Source organism: Brienomyrus brachyistius, unplaced genomic scaffold, assembly GCF_023856365.1.
Source record: "Brienomyrus brachyistius isolate T26 unplaced genomic scaffold, BBRACH_0.4 scaffold634, whole genome shotgun sequence".
NCBI lineage: Eukaryota > Metazoa > Chordata > Actinopteri > Osteoglossiformes > Mormyridae > Brienomyrus > Brienomyrus brachyistius.
Window position 1 is genome coordinate 8,295 of NW_026042909.1, and position 24,447 is coordinate 32,741.

Sequence of the window (24,447 nt, forward strand, 5' to 3'; positions counted from 1 at the left end):
CCCTCCTCCCCCGAAGTCATCGGCTCTTCCTCGGTTGTATCACACACAGGTTCGGAAACATTCGATGCGCATTACCGTCCCCTCCTGCACTGGAGGGTTAAGGACAACGTGATTATATCGAACCAAAATTGAAATGTGCAAGTTGACTTTCCTAGTTATACGTCTTCATTTTTATTCTGGGTTTAACAACCATGAGTTTATGACGTATTTTACATGATTAGTTGGCGACTGGACCTTATTGTTTATATCTCTTATTAAGGATCCATCCATCCATACATCAATTATCAAAACCACACACTTACAATCCGAGTCTAGTTTCATATGCTGCGCTGCTGAGCGACCCGCAGAATATTATGCATGAGTACAAGTCACAAGCCCCGTTTCCACTAACACGGGGCCGGTTCTAGCTTGGTGCCTTTTGAGACCGAGGCAAAAAGATGCAGACTCTCCCCGTCGGGGAATCGAACCCCGGTCTCCCGCGTGACAGGCGGGGATACTCACCACTATACTAACGAGGAGATGTACGCGCACTACTTTTACATCTTCAAGATAAACAGCGGATGACTACTAACATTTGCGAGTAATCAATGACTGAGCTTCATGTCATGACCATGGTGCTCAAGAGAAGAAAAAATACATAATGTACGTCCACTGATACCAGAACAACCATATAGCTTTATACTAAGACGATGATTAAACGGAAAATTCCTTTACAAAACACTGCCACAAAATCATAGTTTCGCAATATTACATCGTGCAACGGGACACAGTGTAAGTACGTGAAGTCGGTAATTAAATCAAGAAAAAAAAGTGAGAGGAAAAGAATACTTTTATCATATTTTTCTAACTGGCCAAACTGAGTCATATTTTGATTATACACACTAACAGAAAAACAGTGCAAATCTCCGGTAGTCCGTTTCACTTGCGCTCCGCTATGGGGCAGTAACAAGCAGAGCTTAAGTGTGGAAGGAAAAAAAAAACACAGGACAGCATCAATCCCAACTTCACAAACGCCGGAGATCGAGATGCTGTAAGCATGACAATTAACATCTTTATCCAAGGGAACAGCTGCAAGACACAGATGCCGCGCCTAACAAAGGTAGGATCGATTCCGAAGTTCAGGCATTTACAGACGCGGACTCTTCTGGAGTTGATTTTTTTCGGGAGATACGCATCAACTTCAAAAGTATGAACCGCATTATATCTATATCTGTTATGACGTTGTAGCTATTGATACTGATGCATCACAAAAATAATTTAAATGTTTTTTCATTCTGACATATGTTCGTTCGGACGAGGATTTTATTATATGAGATAAGTTTTAAATGAAAACTTTTTTTTATCTATATGATTAATTCTCGAATCTAAGCCAGACTTCACATAAATCATTCATTCATAAATATAATGGAACATACAACATCCAGGTATCCATGAAATTTATGATCAGGCTATACGTTTGTGATAACAACAAAACAACACAACATGTATATTTACAATATATGGGCCTATTGTTTAATATTGCCTCCAAATTATAGCCAGACAATAACGCAATAGGCCGACATCAAACTATTTTCATGTAAAACAAAAGTGCTGGCAGTTTGCTTGTGCTTACAGACCCCGCCTTGAGCCCATCCAGAAAGATCCCAAAAATAACCGACAAGCAAAGGTTGTAACAATCTGAGCATGTTTAGTTTAATGTAATCAGGAGCCGAATTAATAACGCGAATAAATGATCAAACCGAAAGTCTGTAGTCGGGAATATCCGATAACGTCTTTGACGTGCAGTTAAGATAGTCAGAGGAAAAACCTTGTAGTTTACTTATATATATGCCTAAATATATGAGTGTGTCTCTCCGGGTGATTTAATGATGAATATAACGATTACATATCAAATCACACATTAAGCAATTATTATATTACTAGGTTGAACGTTTTTCACTATGTCTGTCGTCACCTTGATTTCACGATTTTGACTATTCTTCTTATCCCAGATTGAACAAGTCATTGTGGCGATGCAAGATCCCGACATGGGGATAAAGATGAAGAATCAAAGACTGTTAATCACAGTGATTCCACATGCGATGACAGGGTGCACGATACATATTTTACTTTTTAAAAATAATTTTTCGTGCCGCCCGGGTTGTCTTACACCCGGCCGTGCAGTGTCCCGGGGGGCCGGGTCCTAATGGTCATTTAAGCCCTTCACAGGAAAGCCCATACATCGGCGGTCCTTCGGGAATCCTGTGCATTAAGACTGTCATCGATCTCCTTGCGCTCATATTTATTTATGTAATTTATTTATCGAGTTCAGCGTTTTTTGATTTATGACGGCTTAATGCATTTCTCGACTCTAACTAGATGCCTTCCTCGCTATGCCTTCCCAGGAAATGATATCGTGGAGTGGCTAATTCAGAAGTACTCCATCATGGAAGAAGGTAGGGCCGAGAAGTATGTAGGGAAGCGTTACCTGGTGCTCTTATGTGAGGTTAATCGATTGTTTTTTTCCCTTCGTGACGACGATGGCGCCCCTGCTGGCGAAAGACGTCATCAGGTTTTTTTTTTTTTTTGTAATAAAATAACAGAAATAAACGAGTCTTTTTGAATAATAAATACAAATGAAGTAATAGAATTTGTCATCCATACAACAGATTAGCCCTAGCTGCATTTATGTGTAAGCATATGCAATTCACGTGTCTGACAGAAGCATGTTCTGTTCCATTGATATTGCTGAGCCTGTGAATTAATAAATGTCAGAATTGAGCTTGTCCATAACATAGACACCCCATTCGCCTGAAGCTTTTGGGATTTTCTTCCCCTGGCGTCAATTTATCTGCTGAATTATTTATCTTTCTGCTGAGAGGCTATTAGTACAAATAATCTGTAGGCCAGTCCCGAGTCGCGCCGCTACGCATGCTGAGCTGTACGTGTTTGATAGTCCCGATGCAAACTTCGCTGATAGCCAGAGGCAGTCAGTCATGCCTGGAGAAATATCGCTATCCGTCTCCCTCATTATGCACTTCTGCAAGACGCTGTTGTCCTGAATTCCCGGCGATGCAGATGAGGTTTTAAATAGCAAGGGAGCAGATTTCCCTGATTTACAGCCCAGATTGGAAAAGAAGTCGGAATGGAAAGGAGGGGACTTTTAGGCAGTAGATGGCAGATGCATTAACAGACTTGAAATGGGCAAAAAACCTGTTGCCCCGGTAAGCAGTTACCCCTCCCTGTAAACACTAGGCTTCCCCCTAGCAGCGCTGTTGCTGCGCCGGTCTGAAACCCCCGGGAGCGCCTGACTGCCAATGGCCGCGGAGGCAGCCGGAAAGTGGAAAGTCCCAATTACTCGTAATTAATTATAGTTCCGATGAGGAATGCACCATCCCCCGCGGCTTATTCTGTGCACCATGTCAACGTTTTTTCCAGTTACTTGCTATACCGTAAAATAAAATATAATATGCCTACTCAGTTTCTAGTTATCGTGTGTTCTACTGTATTCCACTGACAAAAATTTAGAGAATTACTATGCCTAAATCTGGGCTACGAGTAGTGATTTGTTTGAGCTTTGAGTAGTTTACGTGGAAATGAGTGACCACTTTGTGTGTTTTCAGAGGCACTTCATGTGGGGAATCTGATCGTGAAGCACGGCTACATTTACCCCCTAAAGGACCCCAGGACGCTCGTCCTGCGGCCCGACGAGACGCCGTATCGCTTCCAGGTAACCTAAAACCACGGTTTCTTCAGATGGAGGGCAGCGCGAGAGGGTGGTGGCCATGTGGGGGGGCACGCATATCGAAACTATTCGTTGGAGAGACTGCGGAATTACCGTGTAGGACCAGTATTTCCTCAATCTGGTCCGGGCTCCAGAGCTGAGAGGGTGCAAAAACGGTAGACTGTCTGGTAGGAGCTGGGAGGGAGCAAAAACGTGGATCATCTGTGTGTCGCCGAGGACCGGATTGGGAAACACTGATGTATGAGAACCAATGCCAGTTAAAGTAGCAAAATGCCTTCCACCCGCCTTGTCCCTGACATGTTAAATCACAAAGCACCTTTGTCACGCTGCTTCTGAATAGTTTCAAATGACAGCATCTCCTTTTTGCTAGACTCCGTACTTCTGGAGCTCTCAGCAGTGGCCAGCCTCCGAGCTAGATTACGGGTGATTACCAATTATTAATCATGTGCTCGCCTATTACATCATTACTTCCCTTTACTAGAATAATAGAAAAACACAGTTTCTTGCCATGTCTTTCTTTTGCTCTTCTAAAGCGATTTATTTGACTAAGAAGAATATCAGAAAGCAAGGGGCAGCTGATAGACTATGAAAAGGTAAGAGAAAATTTTTATTTATGTACATTTCAATGCTATTCTTATTCGCTGGTCTGAAGCATTGCTTGATGAGATCATGTGATAGCTGAATGCTCATGGGAGTTTTACTTACACAAAATATTATGAGGGTAGAAGGAAAAATGATTGGTTCAGAGAGATAACCAATTAGATTGTACATGAGGTGGATCCGAGCAACTAGAGGGAGGCAGGAGCAACCAATCAGATGTCTTGGTCCTGCCTCCTCTGCAAATCTGATTGGTTATCTATCCGAACCAATCATTTTCCTTCTGCCCTCAGAACATTTTTGTGTAAGAAAACCTCCCACCAATTATGCACATAGTAGGATCGCACATAGACATCCACCAACTTGCCGCCATGTTGCGTCGAGGGTCAACGCATTTTAGGTTCTCATCAGTAAGAGGGTTTGTGAATCCGACACTGCCAGCTGATATCCTGGGAGGGGTTCGGCCTGTGAGTCATAACGTGAACCCATGCAGCAACGCAGCCAGCCGTGCGACCTGGCAATGTCGCATTTAAACATCGTCTCCGCAGGACAGCTACAACATGTTGCACAAACGGATCAACCACACCTGGAACTTCGTGGTGATGCAGGCGAAGGAGCAGCTCAGGTAAACCCCACCCCAGCCCGGGAATACTGTCGCATCGAGCTATGAAATCAATTTCATAAATGCACACAAGGGGACAGATGAGAATGGATGAATAAATCTCGTATTAAGAGGATGATGATGTTACCTAAATTAAAAAGTAACATGGTGTGTGGTCATAATTTCCCTCCTATCTGTTAAATCAGACCTCAGCCTAAACACTAGAGTCGGAAATCCATTTCTAAGTGAAAAAGGAAACAGAAAAATGAAAACCCTACCTTGCAGTTCAGTGATTACCGCTATATGCTAATTACCCAGTATGCTTTCTGACTCTCCATCGACTGCTCTGCTCCTACCAGGGCAGCCAAACAGAGGCGCAAGGCGGACCGCATCGTGCTGGAATGTCAGGAACAGGCCTACTGGCTCGTCAACAGACCGCCAGTAAGCACCTCCCCCGAAACCCCTGACTCCCTACATCTGCCCCGGCGAAAACCCAGTATGCTGTGATTAGAGTAAAGCACACACTGGGTAAACCTGAACTCAATGCACCTTGGCAGCTCGAATATCGCCTAAGGCTGGGGGCGATTCTAGGATTTTTTTGAGGTTGTGGGGCAGAGTGGTGGCTCTGGGCCTAGGGATCTGTGCAAGCAAGTGGAAGGTTGTTGGTTCAAATCCTGTGAATGCCCAGAGTGATTCTACTCCGTTGGGCCTTTCAGCAAGGGCCTTAACCTGCAATTGCTTTGTCCTGGGTATGACATTAATCTACATGCAGGCCTGTTAGGAGATCCTTCAACTTACAGGGGAAACTTGGCAGGATTGGCAGGAAGGCATAGGCAGGGTCCCATTCCCCCACAGAGAGCTGGGGGGTTGTGCAGTTCTCTCCCACGACAACGGGTTTGTTCAATGAAGGAAGGCAAAGGAAACATCTGTAAGGACATATGGAACATTTCCGGTATAATTTTCGATCTCCGTCATCTCCAGAGCATTGAGCTCAGCAAAATTCACGGGGGGGGGGGAGTTTTATCTTCGTTAAGTAAGACACACAGAGTGTCTCCATGCATACTTTGTGGGGGAGGAATATATCACTTCAGGCCTGATAACCCACTACTGCTTCAGTGTGATCATGAAATATTTACTTAGCTGGGAAGAAGCCTATGTTCTGTGGGACGAGAGCTTTCAGAAGACAGACAGGACAGCAGGCTGCGGGAATGAGCAACTGCACCCTCGCTGAGTGTAATTTGGAGTTCATGAATAACACAGGAGAGTGGAGAATGAAAGTGTGGGACAGGAGCAGAGTGTGGTGTGTATCTGGCTTAATCCCGGCCGTCACTAGGGCCCCTTTCTGCTGGGGTGCGCAGCATCTCTCAGGGCTAATAAGCATCAGCGTTTATGTGGGCCATTATCCCCATCCGGGGCGGCATCAGGAGGTGGGAATGGCAGCCACGCAGCTGCGGATCACATCCTAAATTCAGCTTATTTTGCAGATGTACCTTTTATTGAGACTAGAGCAGTTGGGGGTTTAGGGACTTCTCTCAGGGGTCCAGTGGTGATGTCACTCTGCTGACTGTGGGATTTAAACCGGCAACCTTCCAGTCATAGGCGGCGACTGCCAACCCGCTCAGCCACACACCACCCTCATTGATGAAACCCACCGTTTTGACGCCAATTAGACGGAAACACAGTTGAGCCAAAAACCACGCAGCGTAGGGCCCCCCCAGTCAGGTGCTGCTCGTGTTTAAAAGGCAGGGACGCTCTGCACTCTGGTACGGCCAGGTGTGGGATTTAAACCGGCAACCTTCCAGTCATAGGCGGCGACTGCCAACCCGCTCAGCCACACACCACCCTCATTGATGAAACCCACCGTTTTGACGCCAATTAGACGGAAACACAGTTGAGCCAAAAACCACGCAGCGTAGGGCCCCCCAGTCAGGTGCTGCTCGTGTTTAAAAGGCAGGGACGCTCTGCACTCTGGTACGGCCAGGTGGACGGGGGAAGCTGGGGGGGGGGGGGGGATTAAAACCAGCAAATGACAAAATGGCCGCTTCCTGCCTCCTTTCTCTTTGCCCGAGAAACACGAGACGCATCGCTAAGACTGGTGATGCTTGGATCTGGGAGAGAGGAGTGCGAAGGGACTGGGAGACGGCCTGAAGCTAAAATGCAGACATGCTGTGTTTGCGTCTCCCCCCCCTTTAATTGGGATTTAAGGAAACCATGTTAAATCAGATTGCATTCAGTATCGACATTTGGTTAGTTTATTCTGTAAAGCAGGGTACCCCAGTCCTGATCATGGATACTGTGTCACCGACTGGCCCTCCAGGACCGAATGGTCCTTTTGGAAAGCTGTCACACTGTCCCCTACTGGGCAGTGTCGCCATGGGCTGTACCCAGTGGCATCATGGGAAATGTGACCAGTAGTGCTAAGGGGTATTAATGCAGCGTTAGACCGGCGTCAGTCTGCTTGAGAGAAACGAGCTCACTCTTCATCTGAAGTTCAGCTAAGGATTTCTCACCCTCTGATTTTCTGCAGCCGGGAACATTCAGCGTTCAAGAACAAGGCCCTGAGCGAAGGAACCGGCACAACTCCCGAGTCCAGCTGGTCTGAGCTTTTTATTAAGCATATACATTTTTTCCGTAATGCCAGTACCTGCTGTTTATCGCCTCTGTCAGTCACAGGACCGGATCCGGGCAAACAAGAGAGCCGCTCGGGGCCTAGATAAGATCAAAGTCATGAAGAAAAAATATGTATATTAATATCTATATATATATGGCAGCTATAGGCAGAATAGGCTGTTGCCTTGGGCCCCCAAATTACCCAAGGAAGTGAAGTGATAATCAGTGTTTTTGGTGGGAGGGCATCCGAGGGAAGCTCGTGTGTGAGTGTGACAGCACTTCGTTGTGCTCATCTTTCTGTCTCACTTCTTCCTCACTTCCTGCTCTCGTTTTCCATGCTAACGTAAGTACGTCAGCAGTCCCACAATACATACTCGTAATAGTGCTATATTATTCATGGTTTCTAGACTGGATGTCTGCTTAGTAAAGCCAGGAGCTGAGTGTGAGCAGAATTCCTACTGTCTGATTCCTTGCATGTGATTCGCTCGTGGGAGTTTTACCCTCACAAAAATGTTCTGAGGGCAGAAGGAAAAATGATTGGTTCAGAGAGATAACCAATTAGATTGTAGAGGAGGTGGGTCTAAGGAACTAGAGGAGGCAGGAACAAGACATCTGATTGGTTGACCCCCCCCCCTCCTCTAGTTGCCTGTATCCACCACTTCTACAGTCTGATTGGTTATCTCTCTGAACCAATGAACCTTGTGCCCTCAGAACATTTTTGCGCAAGTAAAACTCCCATAAACATGTGGCTTATATCATGTTTAGAGACGGTTTTGTTTCTTCCTTCTTTACAGAACAGAACGCGGACTACTACAAAAGAGAGGTAAGCCTGAAAGAATTTAGAGTGAACCTATTTCAGCTGATGGGATGGTTGCCAAGAACAACCAAAGAGGGTGATTAAGTGGGCTCTTAAGAATGCTGTCATAAGAAAATTGCTTCGGAAGGATCTACATCTGTGTTGTCGTTTTCTTTTGTTGGCTCTCAGATATTGACAAATTCTGTTTAAAGGTACAACAGCATGGCTCTTATCAGGGCTTGGATGTGTACCATGCTGTGCCTTTTTTCTGACTCTTATATTCCCCGTGTGATTTTTCATGGCTCCCGACACCAGATTGAACACATCAGGAAATCCCTGGGCCGCTCGAGGGTCAAGTCCTCCATCTGCCTGGAAAGGTTGGATAACAGCCTCCCCCACCTACCCCCCCCCAACACCTGTGATTCAGCCTCAGTCCCAGCATAGCTGGGGGACCACTGGTTCGACACCAGTCCACATTAGTCCCTAACTGGGGGATATCTCTGGGTATTCTGTATACTGTGCCTCTGATTGGTGGGGGGGGGATCTATTTCATGTTAATTCTGACAAAAATGCTGGGGACTGCTCTTTGTGAAAATCTAACCTCGTTATTTCGTTCTTTCGTCCATCTGCCCATCCATCTTTCACCATAAATCTCAGAGTCACACATATCCTGGATTAATGATGCCTAACTAATATTGAAACCGGTTGACTATTAAACTGAATTGAACTGTATTTAACTGCAAATAATTACTTAATATTGATCAGAAGGTCGCCGGTTCAAGCCTGGCTTCAGCACACTTGTGGGTCCTTGAACAAGGCCCTTAACCCCCAGGTTCCTGGGAGCCTCTACGGGCAGCTGCCCTTTGCTACCAAGCTTTCTCTCACCTATGGAGAGCAAGATGGAGGAGATGAAAAGAGAATTTCCTTATAGGGTTCAATGACGTATAATCATTTCGTCACCATTTCGAGCTCCAGTTTGCTGGAATATGCCAGCATTGAACCTGAATATTTGATGACTTGCAAGGATTATAGAAAGTAGGACTAAAACTGGGAATGGCTGGTCTTCTGTGTTCAGCTTCCTTAAGTTCAGCGAGCAGTACCTGAACCATGACCCCATGATGCAAGGCTGCCCCCCCAGCAACCCCTGGATAACAGATGACACGGCACTCTGGACGCTGAATGCCGACATGTGAGTGTGCGTTACCGCGCCCCATCCTGCCTCTTCAGGGCCACACCCCCAGAGGTGACTGTCGTCTCTTCACTTCCACGCCTCCTGGTGCAGGGTGGAGACACCCACCAAGCTGCGGGTGGAACGATGGGGGTTCGGCTTCACGGAGCTCCTTAGGGACCCTCTGGGACGGTGCAAGTTCAGGGAGTACCTGGAGAAGGAGTTCAGTGGTGAGCAGCATGTAGACCCCCCCGCCCAAGTAGATCAGCTTCATGGAGGCATCGTCAGCAAGTAAGAATCATATTCATTATTTGATCACTGCGGGCCTATTTGGGCAGTGTGTGACTCAGCAGATTGGGATTCATTGCAGGAGGTCATCAGCTCAAATCCCAGAGTCAGCTGAGTGACCTCACTATTGGGCCGTCGATCAGTTACTCCAGGGACTGACTGACCCTGCCCTCTCAAAAAAAAAAAAAAATAGGATCTAGCATCTGCTAAATTAATAATCATGATCCCTCTATGAAAGGCAATTCTCCTCCATATTGGCATCGTGATGAGCGCCTCCTGCAGGTAGCTGATGCATGCGCTGTTTCATTCACAGTGGAGAACCTCTGTTTCTGGGAGGCCTGTGAGGACATCCGGCACGGCGAGAGCGCTACGATCCCGCAGAAGGTGGAAGAGGTCTACAAGTGAGTGCGACCTTGTGGCCCAGTGGGACAGTTTGCATCCCAGTTGAATTTAGAGCAGGCCCTGATGTGGCACTTGCTTACTCCCAGTGGGACTGCAAAGCTCAGGCTCATCACTTCCTTCCCCCCAGGCAGTTCCTGGCCCCGGGAGCCAGCAAGTGGGTAAACGTGGACAGCAAGACCATGGAGAAGACCCTGCAGGGCATGAAAAGCCCACATCGTTTTGTCCTGGATGACGCCCAGATGCACATCTATTTCCTGATGAAGAAGGTAGGAGCATTAACTGTGCACAGCCATGAAAGTGGATGACAGCTTCATTAAAACGGGCTCTCGGCCTCTCCTCTCACCCTCAGGACTCCTACGCCCGCTATTTAAAGTCCGATCTCTACAAAAACATGCTGGCTAGAGCCATAGAACCACAAGAGACCAAAAAAAGGTAAAACTATTATCTTCTATAAAAGGGGTCTTTCTGTAATATATTCCATGTATTTTATATAAGGGGATAAGACTCATATTGGTGTGGGATACACACAGGTTCTGTTTCTGGGGTTGTTAACGATTAATTCCAGGGATTTTTGGGCTTAGTGTGAACTGCTGGCTTCAGCTTAGCTTCGTCACTAAGACTACACAGAGTTCTGTAATGTTAATTGCTTTTGCGTCCCCTGTGATGCTCTCCAGTTTCTGTTTGTAATTCCACGGTAGTCAAGGATTTTCCAACATGGCTGACTTAGAAAAGGCAGTGCCACAAGTGTTAGCGGAACGCTAACATGTTCTCCTTCCCATCATGCCCCAGTGTCTTTCCCTTTGTGAGACGCCAGCGGCACTCCAGCCGTAACCCTGCCCTTTTCGCCCAGGCCTTAGAGGACAACGGCAAGACCAAGTCCCTGGGGTCACCAGCAAGTCCCACAGCAGCCTGCTCTTCCTAACACTGCCTCCTGGGGGGGGGATGCACTCTGAGCTCACTGCTGCCCCACAGAGGCTGTTTGGGGGCGGTGCTCTGCTGCTCTATTTGACGCAGTCTTCCAGGATTTTTAACTTCGGATGTATTTTTATTATAGTGTCATGTTAAATAAGAACAGACTAAATTATGGTTTAGATCAGAAGTGAGAAAAGTCCTGTGTCTCTATATATAGGAAAAGTTTATTTCATTAGTAACAGACAAACCATAGTTGAGCCAAATATTGCCTTATTACTAAGTAATAAACATCTGCATACAACTTTCACTGAAACAATGGTTGTAATAGATAAATAGCCATTTAAAACTTGGCATTTAGCTCAGTGCTTATAATGTGGATTGTGTCCCATATTCCAGATCAAAACTGTGCAGTTTCGAACCTGCATCATGTCTGCTTCAGATTCCAGCAGCTTCTCTCATCCTTTGTTCATTTACTTCTTCAGCATTTCTCAATAAATTAAGCAAGTTTTTAATTCACCTTTAGTGGAATTCTGTCACTTAAATACCAAAATAGAATAACACAGGTGTCGTACTTTTCAACCATTTTTCTTTTGGCTTATAAACGGCATGTGCTACTCTGAGATCACTGACCTGCTGGAGATGTGGTTCGGAACCGCAGGTGACCTCGAGTTCTTTTTTTTTTCCTCCGTGGAGGGAATCAAACAACAAAAGAGATTAGCCAGAGATCCACCCTGCACGGACTTGCTGGTATGATGGGAACGGGACCTAGATTTACTGGAAGCACAAAGAGAGCAAACTAAATTCTGCCCAACAGACAGGCGGAACAAATCGCTACAAAAGGTTTCAGTCACCTGTCTCCCCTGCCAGGACAGCACCTCCCTCCCACAGCGCACCAACAATACATTATACTATTATACCGTGTCTTGGAAAAGTATTGGAATCCTACTTAGTGTTTTAAAAAGCAGCACATTTCTAAATTATCTATATCCCAGTCCCTGAAAGCTATAACTAAAGATTACTGAGGGTAAGATGAATCTCTGCTGCATCTCATAAGTTCATTAAAAATCGAAACTTCCTTTCTTTCAGAACTGAATTTTCTGCCATGTTGGTCTTTAAAATTGTCCATTCGGCTCCAACAAGCTTTCGAACTCCAGTTTGAATGAAATATTGGGCTGCGAATGTGAAGTAGACAGGGTCATGGTGAGGAATGCGTCAGGAATATGGGGCGTGTCTGGAAGTCTGTGTCCATCACCAAAGCCTGTGATATTCATTATTGGCGGTTTGTTTATTGGCTGCTAAGGCTCACAATGGAAGCTCAATACTAAGTGTTTTGAATTACTGAAGTTTGCATGTTGACGGAGCCGGGATGGATGGATGGATGGATAGATAAATGTTTAATAATACATGCAGTACAAGTGTCAAACTAACTTTACCAGACAAGCCCATTAAAACGAGGCTCTCAGTTTCTCTTGAAATTCTTATGTAAAAAAAAAAAAATAATAATAATAAACTACTTTGCATGTTACTTTTTAATAGATTTCCTTTTTAAAAAATTAAATCTGACTACGCAAATCCTTCAACTCCTACACTACCCATCAAGGCAATCCTCAGGATTCCAGCAGCACAGAGTTAACTGATGTTCTGCGCGGTTCTTAAAAATGCATGAAACTCGCGAGATAAAAATAAAACAACCGCAACAGAGAATACTGAAATTCCGTCTTCATATTACTGAAACATACAGGATTAAGAGACAACATGAAGTTGGGAAAGGGATTGGTGGGGGGTGGGGGGTGGGATTAAAGGCACTGTCAGCATAACATCATAAAGACGGCACCGATGTCCATTTGCCATGGATTATGTTGTATTCTGCGACTAAAAAGGACCCATAATCTGATTAAGTTCACATCAGACTAATGAGTGAATCTTCTCTGACAGCATTACTGACGCATAGCCCGCCATCCAGAGCTGCATTAGTGCGTTATGGGTTTCTAAGGCCCACCTTAACACAGCAGGGAAACACGTGCTGCTTAGTACGCTATTTCTCGGATCTGTAACATCGTAAGGTCACAGTACAACGTCGTGTCTTTCTGCAACTTTATAGCAGGGCTGAACAGCCAGGTGGCATTTTGGGCATTTTCAAGGTGAGCCGATGGGTAGGCGAGCCGGCAAAAATCTTGGGGAACCCCCCCCCCCTTTCCCAGTCAGCAAAATTTATTGCACAGCAAAAGTTATGGAGACCCCAGCTCTGTAAAATTTACTGTGGGAGTCCAAGGAAACTTTAAAAACACAATATCTCAATCTCCGGAGTCCTTTAAACCTAAAAAATATACAAAGAAATCTATGCTGTGATTCTGCTAGAGAATTTGGGCCCCATGAATGCATATCATATTGGGCCACAAACCCACACCAATGCAGTTATGTTCCAAGTTTTTTACTGTCCTAATCTCCCCCCCTTAACTGCGCCCCAGACTTGATGTTCCACGTTACAATTTCAACCAAATGTTGTGTGTTAAAAAAAAAATTAAATTGTGCACCAAAATTTTTTAACATGAAAGCAAGCATTAATAAAACTTAATCAAATGTTGATTTTTTTTTTTTTATATATAGAATTTCTCATTGTTTTGCTGATATCTGGGAAAACTGGGTTCATGGATCGGGATGGAAAGGCATGTTCAACGCACATTTTTTTTTAAATATTGATTTCCAGCAACTAATAAGCAAATCGAGGGAAATCTGCAAGGTACAAATCTGCAAGGTACAACAGAACCGTTCATCTCATTTCTACCCCGTCAAATCGCGTCCCAGGCTTTCTGGACCTCCCACTGAAATGCATTCAGCGACATCCACCTAAACAATTGCATTACCCCGGCAACGGGACTGCAGTAATCTCATTTAGTCTGAGAATTTGTGTGTCAGAAGGTAGAAAATTAGGATACGGACACGTTGCTCAAAGAGTGCCACGGAGTCACCAGCAGTATCATCAAACACGCCATTTAATACAATAATTTTTTTATCATTGTTTGTATAAATACAAATGATTCTTATTAAACAGCATGACTGACTCGTGCAATACAAATAGGCATATGCATCAAAACCTTTATTAGATTTCAGAAATCACAGAAGAAAATCAAGCTTGGCAAAATAAAAATTATGCAAAATTATCCAGTATATTTCAGCCGTTTCTATAAATGTACGCTAAGGTGGTACTTGCCAACGCCGAAACAATTCTCTCATCCAGTCACAGTGCTCTTTAAAATGGAGATACTTTAATTTATTTAAGGTTGAGTTAAAACACGACATTTAATATTCAGAATAAAATCAAAATCTGATAAGGGATTCACATCGTTTACCGTTTAACTGGTATGTCCATTTTCGATAGGCTTGTTGGGTGGGTAAAAACCCTATTTAACTGATCAGGGTCACTTAGGCAAGTTCACCTTAATTAAAAACAAAATAACTAAACAGCACATAACTAGTCAAAGTGTAAACTCTGCTGTTGGCAAAAACTGTACGGCTGGACCCCCAAGGGCACCAGCGACTGTAGGGCCTTGCTTGGCCAGTAGGGGGCCCCCTTGCACGTGACATTGCAAGGATTTGTAAGTTGTAGGGCGCAGATGGGAAACGAGGTGGGGTAAGAAGCATTTAAAGTGCGGAGCCACATACAGCCATGGGGGTGGGTTTGGGTTTCTAGCACAGCCTGCAAAGACCAGAATAAGTTCCTTTCCTCAACACACTAGCGCCCCCTTGGCCAAACACGACCCATGGTCACCTTGCAAATCATTAAGCTGCCCTGAACCCCACTCTGCTTTCAGTAAGTGCCATTTAAAAACAATGATATACACACATTTTCAGGAGAGCACCTGTGAAGTCACCCCCCCACACACACACACACACACACTACTGGCATTGTTTGGCACCCGACCCATGTAAACCTGACCCCGATTTGCATAATTTATTCAGGTATATATCAGAAACCAGGGTTTCTGCCACCTAGAGGCTGTACGGCGCAACAAGAGACAAATCGCCATCAAAAACACAGGACCTGGAGAATCACCCGGGGTGGGGGGGATACATACTGTCACGTACTGGCGTGGGTGGGGGAGGACGCAGGCAGTGTGGCAGTCAGCCAATGGGCGAATTCACGAGAAAAAACACTGTATGTTAAAAACCGCTAGCATCCAGCATGAGAGAAAAAGGTCAAAGCGAGTCAGGGTTTTTCCGGGGGGGGGGGGGGGGGGGGCAGGGTTGGTCTTACCTACACTGGCATGGGAGGGGTGGGAGGCATTGGTTAATGGTACAATGTGCAAGACAATTATCTGGGAGAGGAAAATTAACTTCCCCTAAAGTAAAACTAAAGTCACAAGAAAACTGTGGTACCCTCTGTCAATAGACCACACTCAAAAAACTCTGAGTAAAAGAGGAACGTTATTGGCCTGGCTAATCTCTCTCTCTCTCTCTCTCTCACACACACAGCTTGAAATGCTTTTTACACATTTACACTAATGTATATCACAATGCTACCAAAGCTTTGCAAATGACCACAGAGCGGGACTGACACCCAAGTGTGTGTAGAACCACACACACACACACACACACACACACACACACACACACACACACACACACACACACACACACACACACACACACACACACACACTCACTCACTCACTCACTCTCTCTCTGAAGTGCTTTAAAAACATAACGGATAAATTATTTTATGTGCAAACTGGGAGGGGGCAACAAAAAGTCGCAAAACACACATGGAATCGATCCCCTCCCCCATCACAACCAACCCTCGGTGAACGAAACCAGAAAGTCAGTCATTGGCATCCCGGGTTCCGGACTTTGCTGAAATGCACGACCGGTGCGGGTTCTGGCGGGGGCTGACTGGGGGCAGGGGGGGTTGGCCTGGTGAGCAGCGCGGCAGTCGCCTTCCACGCATCACGTCTGTGCCAGCTGCAGCTCCTCCAGGCCGTCTTTGCCCAGGTGGTAACGGGCCAGGTCCTTCCGCGTCACCAGTCCCACCACCTGGGCACCGGGAACATGATTGGTACGTAGAACAGGGCATAGATAGCTGGTTATGTTATGAGGGAGGGGTGGGAGTAGCACAGGAAACCAGGGTGATAACCTTGATCTAGATGGATGCCCAACGGCCACTGGCTGAAAACCGATGCAGTAATTTTCGAATTTTACAATGAGAATGGAGATATGTGCTGGAGATGACGAAGGCCTGAGGACCTCGCAAGGCAGACGCACCTGGTTGTCACTGTCCACCACAATGAGGTGCCGCAGACCAAGGGCCCTGAACAGCTTGAAGACACGAGGAAGCGACGTCTCCTGAAAAAGAGGCAGAAGAACACAGTCGCAGAACATGACTGTTTAGTCAAATGTGTCTCTGGTTCTCAAGGACCAAGACCAAGGCTGAGACTGAGACTAGTACCTGCGTGACAGTGTAGGGGGTGGGATTCATGAACTCCGTCAGGTCCATCATGCACTCCCTCTCGTCTTGGGACACATGGATGGACTGGATCGGAGGGAAGCGAGGGTAGGCATCCCGGAAGTCCTTCAGCTGCAGTTTGCGCAGATTGAGACGAGAACGAGCCCGTTCCACAAACACCTGGTTGAAAAGAGTACACCGGTCACAACGTGGATGAGCACACTTCTCATTGGCTTGCTGCACTGACATTCGCAACCGTGTACGCAGTAAACAGACCCCTCATTGGTCAATCGCACTGCCAGTCACATCCAGGTATTCAATAATCAAACCCCTCATTGGTCAGCTGCACTGTCATTCACAGGCATGCATATACACCAAGCACCCTGATAGGTGTTAGTGTGGACAGACATGCTCCTTATTCAGCTGACCTCTGCAGGAACCTTAGGTCACACTCACCTTGTGTTTCAGGAGCACGATAAGCTGGGAACGCAGGATTAAGCCACAGATTTTCCCTGGCTAAGAGCACAAAATTCAGATTAGCAAAGCCCCAAAGTACATCATGTGACAAATCTCCAGGAAAACAAAATCACCCCTAGTGGGAGGGACATACCTCACAGCCATCACTCAACCCGGAGACTACAGGGAACCCGTTGTGATTGGTCGAGGTGTTGCTGAGCACATCCACAATAGTGCCCACTTTCTCCACCAGGTTGAAGCAGGTTACTGGAGAGCTCATAACCTCCCTGAATGGACAGACACACCAAACCTGAATATACAGTGAGAATGAAGCACCAATGTCTTGCTAAAGGCGTGTACTGGGCTCATTGAAGCATTAGCAGGGAAAATCCTGTAGGGGGCAATATACCTGGCAGTCAGGGAGTGGGAGGTGGCTGGGGCATCCCAGTGCAGGAAGGGCACACTCTGCAGCTTGATGTGGATGTCGTATAGCCCCTGTGGGAAAATTCGAGTCACTCAGAAGAGCTTAGGATCACATCTGCACAACATTCATAAGCTGCCACCCCTTGAAGTTTTACTTCCTCTAAGCAGATTTGCTGGCACATTGAGGAACAGAGAAGCGAAACGAGCTGTCACAGCATGATGTGCCACCTTAAGTTAGACAGCTGTGCAAAAACAACGGAAGGGTTCTCAAAATCAGTCACTGGAAGGACAGATGAAAAAAAGATGGCGTCAGACTGGTGGCTAGCTGCACCACCCACACCAAAAGCAAACATGAGACCGGAGCAGTTAACGAAACACGACTGGCCCGATTCCAAGTTCTGCACGGTCTGAAAGGCGATGAGCTCATCACTCACTGACAGGCTCACACATAATGCCAAATGGACCAACCCGCTCCAACCCGAAACGTCAACACTGACCTCCACGAAATAATCGCCCACGATCTTCGCCGTCATCAGAACCAGCATTATGGGTAGGCCGTAGGTGACATTTCCGGTGGCTTCCACCATGATGACAGTCAGGCTGAGGGTCATCCTCACGATCCCACCTGGCAAAGACCTTCGTAAACAGACGCAAACCCGAAGCCTCATGTGCCTCCATGCACCTCTAGACGAGCTCTGAAAAGCAGGCTGACCGCGGACGGACACTCACCAAGCTGGGCGGCGGCTCCAATCAGAGCGTACTTCCCAGGGTCGGCCAAGGTCTGTCAAACGAAACGCCACAAATCATAAAACATGCTCATTCAAAAACTTCGAGGGGGCTTTACTTCCAACAAACATTATGTTAAACTACATCTATGCCGACATGACGCTGGGCGGCCCAGGAAATCGATACAGCACTAACCAATAGGGCACCTTCAAAGAGTCACGTGACTGCTTAAAGAGTAAATCTGATTGGACAACAAAGAGGAAATCAATCTAAAGCGGGTGTTGAAGGAGGCCCTCTGACTTCTAAAGACCCCGTTCAATTTCCTTAATATATCAAAACCTGCAGCGTTTCCATTAAAGTTCTGCACAAACAAGCAAATTTGTTGACAAAGTGAAATTGCATAAAGGGTGTTTCCATTAAGTAACATCATGGAAACAACACCTGCAATTTATGATTCCGTGCCTCAACATGGATTGAGCTTTTCATGAGATACGAGCTCTAGAACCAAGTCATCGTGTCCTACACAGCAACAAGTTCGCAAAATCGGCTTCCATTTCAGTTTTGCGAATCGCCACAAAAACCACTTCAATCAAACTGAAAGCGTTTGAGGGCTTGTCCTCCTGAAATATAATCGTACCCATTAACGGATTTTCAGTTTTGCTTCTTCAAAATGTGCAAAAAAATCAAGGTCAGTGGAAAACGTCGCCACTGTGAGGTTTCTCTCTGCTGAGGGAAGAGTTCTGCTATCGTGACGGCCCCTCCTCCGCCAGCGGACCACGCCGCCTCACCGGCTATACGGCGCTTCCCCAGGAACGGCGACCCGTCCTGATGTACCTGTATGGAATTGTGCGGCGTAATGGAGGCCAGCAAAATGCCAAAGAGCCGCCCCCAGGCGGCGCCGATGAGCAGCGAAGGGATGAAGACCCCGGCGGACACAGTCAGGCCGTATGTCCAGCAGGCCAGGAAGAAGTAGGTGATGGTGAAGATTCCCAGGGTCACGGGATTGTAGGAACCTGCCGGGGGGGGGGGGGGGGGGTGGTGGTGGTGGAATTCATCACCTAAGTCAGTGTTTCCCACGTTTTTGCTAAAATGTTGATCATGTAGTTGATCCCCAAGAACGCTAATCTAGCGAAACCAGCTAGTTTTACTTGATTCACCCTTGTAATGAGGATACAGGTGTACAGAAATTATTTCATGATGAATGGCATTTTTCATATGATCATTTCCATTTTTCTACCTGGTGTAAAGTGCAATTTGGAGCCGATCAAGACCAAGCCATGTTACTTTGGTATGTCTTTCATCCACTAGAGGGCATGGATGAACACAGTTTAGTGCCGTTCGAACTTGCCTACGGTGGCATTCGTCAGGGCACTTGAGAAGCGCTCCTGTTCTCCCCAGGCAGGGTGACAGTCCCCCCATCCCAAATGAGGGAAGCCTTGAATAATTGAGGAGGATTGTGTGTATGGGTTTAGCTGTCTGTCTGGGAAAACAATCAGCCAGAAGCGGCCCGTAAACAAACCTACGACACGACAGAGGTGGCAGACGAGTCTGACTGTTCAAACAGCTGCCCCGGACCTAGCCAGCCTGTCACCAATATCAAACACAGGTGTTCATTCTAAAGATGGACAACGGACTGTAATTATAATCTCTTCCAGAAGAAGGGCACAACAGGGGCGACCAATCCGGCTTCAGGTCACGACCCATCCTGCCCTGAAACACGTGCTGGAAACTCCACGGACCTGCGGGGCTGTGGAACAGGCTGCGGACACTCCTCTCCGGGGTGTTGAAGACGATCGTGGCCATGGAATTGTACTCGCCATCAGCACAGAACAGCTGTGAGAGGGATAAGTGGAGGTTCAGGCCTGAGGACAGGATACACACCCTCTCAGCTGTTCAGCCAATGAAATCACAGAGAGCCCACCTCCAGCTGCCTTACCTGCAAGGGGTATTCCTCCAGCTGATCCTCCCCCAGGGGCTGGCAGTCGTTGGAGAAGTAGATCATAGTGAAGAACACAGTGGCCGTCACGGCAGCAACCAGTATGGCCTCGATCACCTGCAGGCAGGGCCGGTGGATATACCTGGGGATGGGGGGGGGGGGGGGGGGGGGGGGGGGGCATGGTGGCTCAGCTAATGATTTTGTTGTGGGACAACTTTCATTTGCATCAAACCAGTGTGGGGCAGTTTCAAGGTCAGCCCCACAGTCTCGGGATATATTTATTTAATTATTTAATTTCAAGTGTTAAGATGCCTAAGTTTCAGACAGGCGTGACACAGTAAAAACCAAACAGGCCTCACTTACGTGCACACACACAGGCAGAGGTACGCACACACACACACACACACAGGCACACATGCGCACAGAAGTACGCACACACACACACACACAGGCACACACACGCACACAGGCACACGCACACAGGCACACCTGATCCTGAGGATGGTGAGCCAGTAGTTCAGGACGTTGAACAGTGCTCCCAGCAATCCACCTGCGGGGGGGAAAGAGACATGGGCCCGGCATGAGAAAACCAGAAACAGAACCAGTCCGTTAAGATGTAAAAGAGCAAGGTTTGGGTTTCCACAATAAGACGCTCCCTCTCTCTCTCTCTCTCTCACCGAAGGCTCCCATGACGATAAACAGAGGAATCTCATACAGGTAGTACTCCGTGCTCTGAGGGGGGGGGGTAAAAAAAAAGAAAAAAAAATCAATACCCAGAATCCTCCAGTCAAACATGCAAATGACAACATCACACCCTACAGGACTACACACATGGGGGCACCTCTTGTTTGCCTCTTTTTTTTTTATTTAATTTTATTTTATATATATATATATATATATATATATATATATATATATATATATATATAGAGTAATTTCTTCTATTTTCTAAAAAGTTACTGATATCTAGTTGGATGGCTAGATGAACACCGCTTCAGTTCCCAAACTTCTCCTCAGGGGCACCTCAGCCGTTCCATGATTTTGTTAAATTTCACCAACAGCTGAATTAAAAAAAGTTAAATATACTGGCTTAAAAAGTCAGTGAGAGACTGACTAGCTGTATGAGGTGTGCTGGTGGCCAAGTCAAAAAAAACACATGGCTGCATTGGACGGTCGCTGCAAATACTAGGATGATTTTAGCAGAGGTTCTGAAATGGCGAAGTTGACACACTTTCACAGGCATAATATCATAGTTTTACACCAACACGAGGATAATCTAAATATCATTTTCTTTGCCTGCCTAAGACTTTTGCACAGTAGTGTATAATTTTTAAAAAAATGGTGAACGTGTTGTGATCCTACAGGAAGCATACAGTGGGCATCCGGGGCAAACGTTTCCCAAAAACTTCAGGCACCGAAGGCGGGAAAAATTCTGCTGCGTTTAAAAAAAATAAAATAAACAACCGTATCTGCATACCATGTAAACTGCTACAGGTGCCTCTCTTGTAACGAGAAACATCCACAACCATGGCTAACATGCCTACCTAAACCAGGAGGCCCAACTAAAACAGCGCGGTACTCATGTCCACCGAGGTGATGACTATATTTCCAGCCCAGGGGGCCTCCCAGGAAAGTCATGCGCTGCGGGGTGGGGGCTGTGTCCAAGTCCCCCAACAAACGTTTCATGGTTTCCTTTCCAACCCATGTGACCAGAAGGCAGGTAAAAATACATCACTGCTCATGTGACAGGGTACCGAGTCGAGCCCTTTCTGGAAATAACAGCTCATCCTTTTCTCTCTCACCCTTGTTTCCCCATAAAGTTCACAGATCAGCCCCTTCTTGAACGGCACGGACAGGAAAGACCAAAACATGTTCGGGAACAGTGTGAACTTGGTCTCATTCTGGATTTTGGTCAAAATTATACCGTCTTCTTTCGCCTTTCCCAAACGAGGTAATGATTATAAAATGCTCTCCACTCTAAGTTGTCCAGACATCCATAAACATCACATTTTCCCCACTGACTAACGGGAGGCAGGAAACCAATGTCAGAGGGTAACGGCCGACATCTCCCAAGAGCTACTTGACTTGCGGACAGCATACCATTGGCCAAGACAACCAGATCAATTACCGATGCCCAATATTTTGATTTTCAAGATTCCATCTACAGACTTTTAAAAAGGACAATCTACATCACAACACCGACAGAAATGGGAAACTTACATCGTTGTCAAAGCGTCCAAAGTTGATGAGACCTGGGTTACTAAAATCTCCCGGCTTGTTGTGGTAGATACTCATGAAGAAGTTCAAGGTGAAGGTCGAGATCATGGAAGCGAAGAACTGAAAGATACGGGTCACTGAATAGTTACATTTCACCAGAGCCCCGTGGCGGGGCAAGGAGATCAGGTATGCTAATCGGAAACGTCACTCACGATTCTCCAGGTCAACATCTGGTTCCAGAAGGAGGCTCCCTCCTCCAAGCTGAAAAGGACACCACCTGCAAAACCGGAAACCATCAGAAACTGCTGCATAACTGCATTACTCACAGATCAGCTCCACTAAACTGGAAATATTCAGCAAAGGTCATACAGGGGTCTTTATTGCAAGGATAAGACTCCACTGGTGTGACTCCATGCCTTTGTGGCATTTTTTTCCTGGATTATTCATCAACACAGAGCCACCTTGTACTTTCCATCCTGAAACCGAAAAATCAATGGCGGAGGCCGAAGAAGCCCAACGCTGACAGGACACTCTAATAACCTTTTTTTTACTCATCATAGCTTCCCTTCTTCCTTGAGGGTAACATTAGATTCTGGAGGCATGGAACTGATCTGAGATCAGAGCTTCGGGTGTGTATATGGGTGTGTCGAGACTAGATGGTCAGTATGGATAACTAAGGTGCACTAAAATTGGGTGAGCAGGCAAGGCATGTCACCCAGGTTGTGTGACAATTATTTTATATATATGTATATATATATTCCATCCACCATCCCTCCTTTACGGAGAACTGCGTTATTTTTATTGTCCATTACGAAGAAAAAAAAAACTATATATATATATATATATATTTATGGGTGTATCGAGACTAGATGGTCATTATGAATAACTAAGGTGCACTAAAATTGGGTGAGCAGGCAAGGCATGTCACCCCGGTTGTGTGACAATTATTTTATATGTATGTATATATATATTCCATCCACCATCCCTCCTTTACGGAGAACTGCGTTATTTTTATTGTCCATTGCGAAAAAAAAAAACTATATATATACATATATATTTATGGGTGTATCGAGACTAGATGGTCATTATGGATAACTAAGGTGCATTCAAATTGGGTGAGCAGGCAAGGCATGTCACCCAGGTTGTGTGACATTAATTATTTTATATATATGTATATATATATTCCATCCACCATCCCTCCTTTACGGAGAACTGCGTTATTTTTATTGTCTATTGCAAAAAAAAAAACAGAAAAACTATATATATATATATATATACATATATATTCATGGGTGTATCGAGACTAGATGGTCATTATGAATAACTAAGGTGCACTAAAACTGGGTGAGCAGGCAAGGCATGTCACCCAGGTTGTGTGACAATTATTTTATATATATGTATATATATATTCCATCCACCATCCCTCCTTTATGGAGAACTGCGTTATTTTTATTGTCTATTGCAAAAAAATAACACAAAAAAACTATATATATACATATATACACACATATATATATATACACACATATATATATATATATATATATATATATATATATATATATATATATATATATATATATATATATGGGTGTATCGAGACTAGAAGGTCATTATGCATAACTAAAGTGCACTAAAATTGGGTGAGCAGGCAAGGCATGTCACCCCAGTTGTGTGACAATTATTTTATATATATATGTATATATATATATATATATTCCCTCCACCACCCCTCCTCTACGGAGGACTGCTTTATTTTTATTTCCATTGCAAAAATAAAACATTTTAAAACACAAAAAAAAAAAAAAAACGAAAATAATAATAATAAAAATTATTTTGAATGTGTATTCAAATAAGTTTGAATGTGTGTGAACTATATATAAATATATATATACACATGCATATACAGAAATATATACACACACACACACATATATATATATAAACACACACACAGTCACACACTCACATAAACACATACACACACTGTGTACAGTCTTATGCAAAGGTTTGGCACCCCTTGACAAATAACATCTTTTCAATTACAAAAGCAACAATTTCAGTTAATACAGTCTCTTTAGGAACTGGGGGGAAAATACACAATATTTTCAGCAAACATTGATGAATAGTTACTTTTTATGCCATAAATTG

General features: G+C 45.3%; 1 non-coding gene across 1 annotated transcript; it reads right to left on the minus strand.

Moving 5' to 3' along the window:
- Window positions 1-446: 446 nt before the first annotated feature.
- Window positions 447-518, minus strand: trnad-guc (transfer RNA aspartic acid (anticodon GUC)). Its single transcript has one exon. It is a non-coding gene; the product is annotated as a tRNA-Asp (tRNA).
- Between the last annotated feature and the right edge of the window lie 23,929 nt (window positions 519-24,447).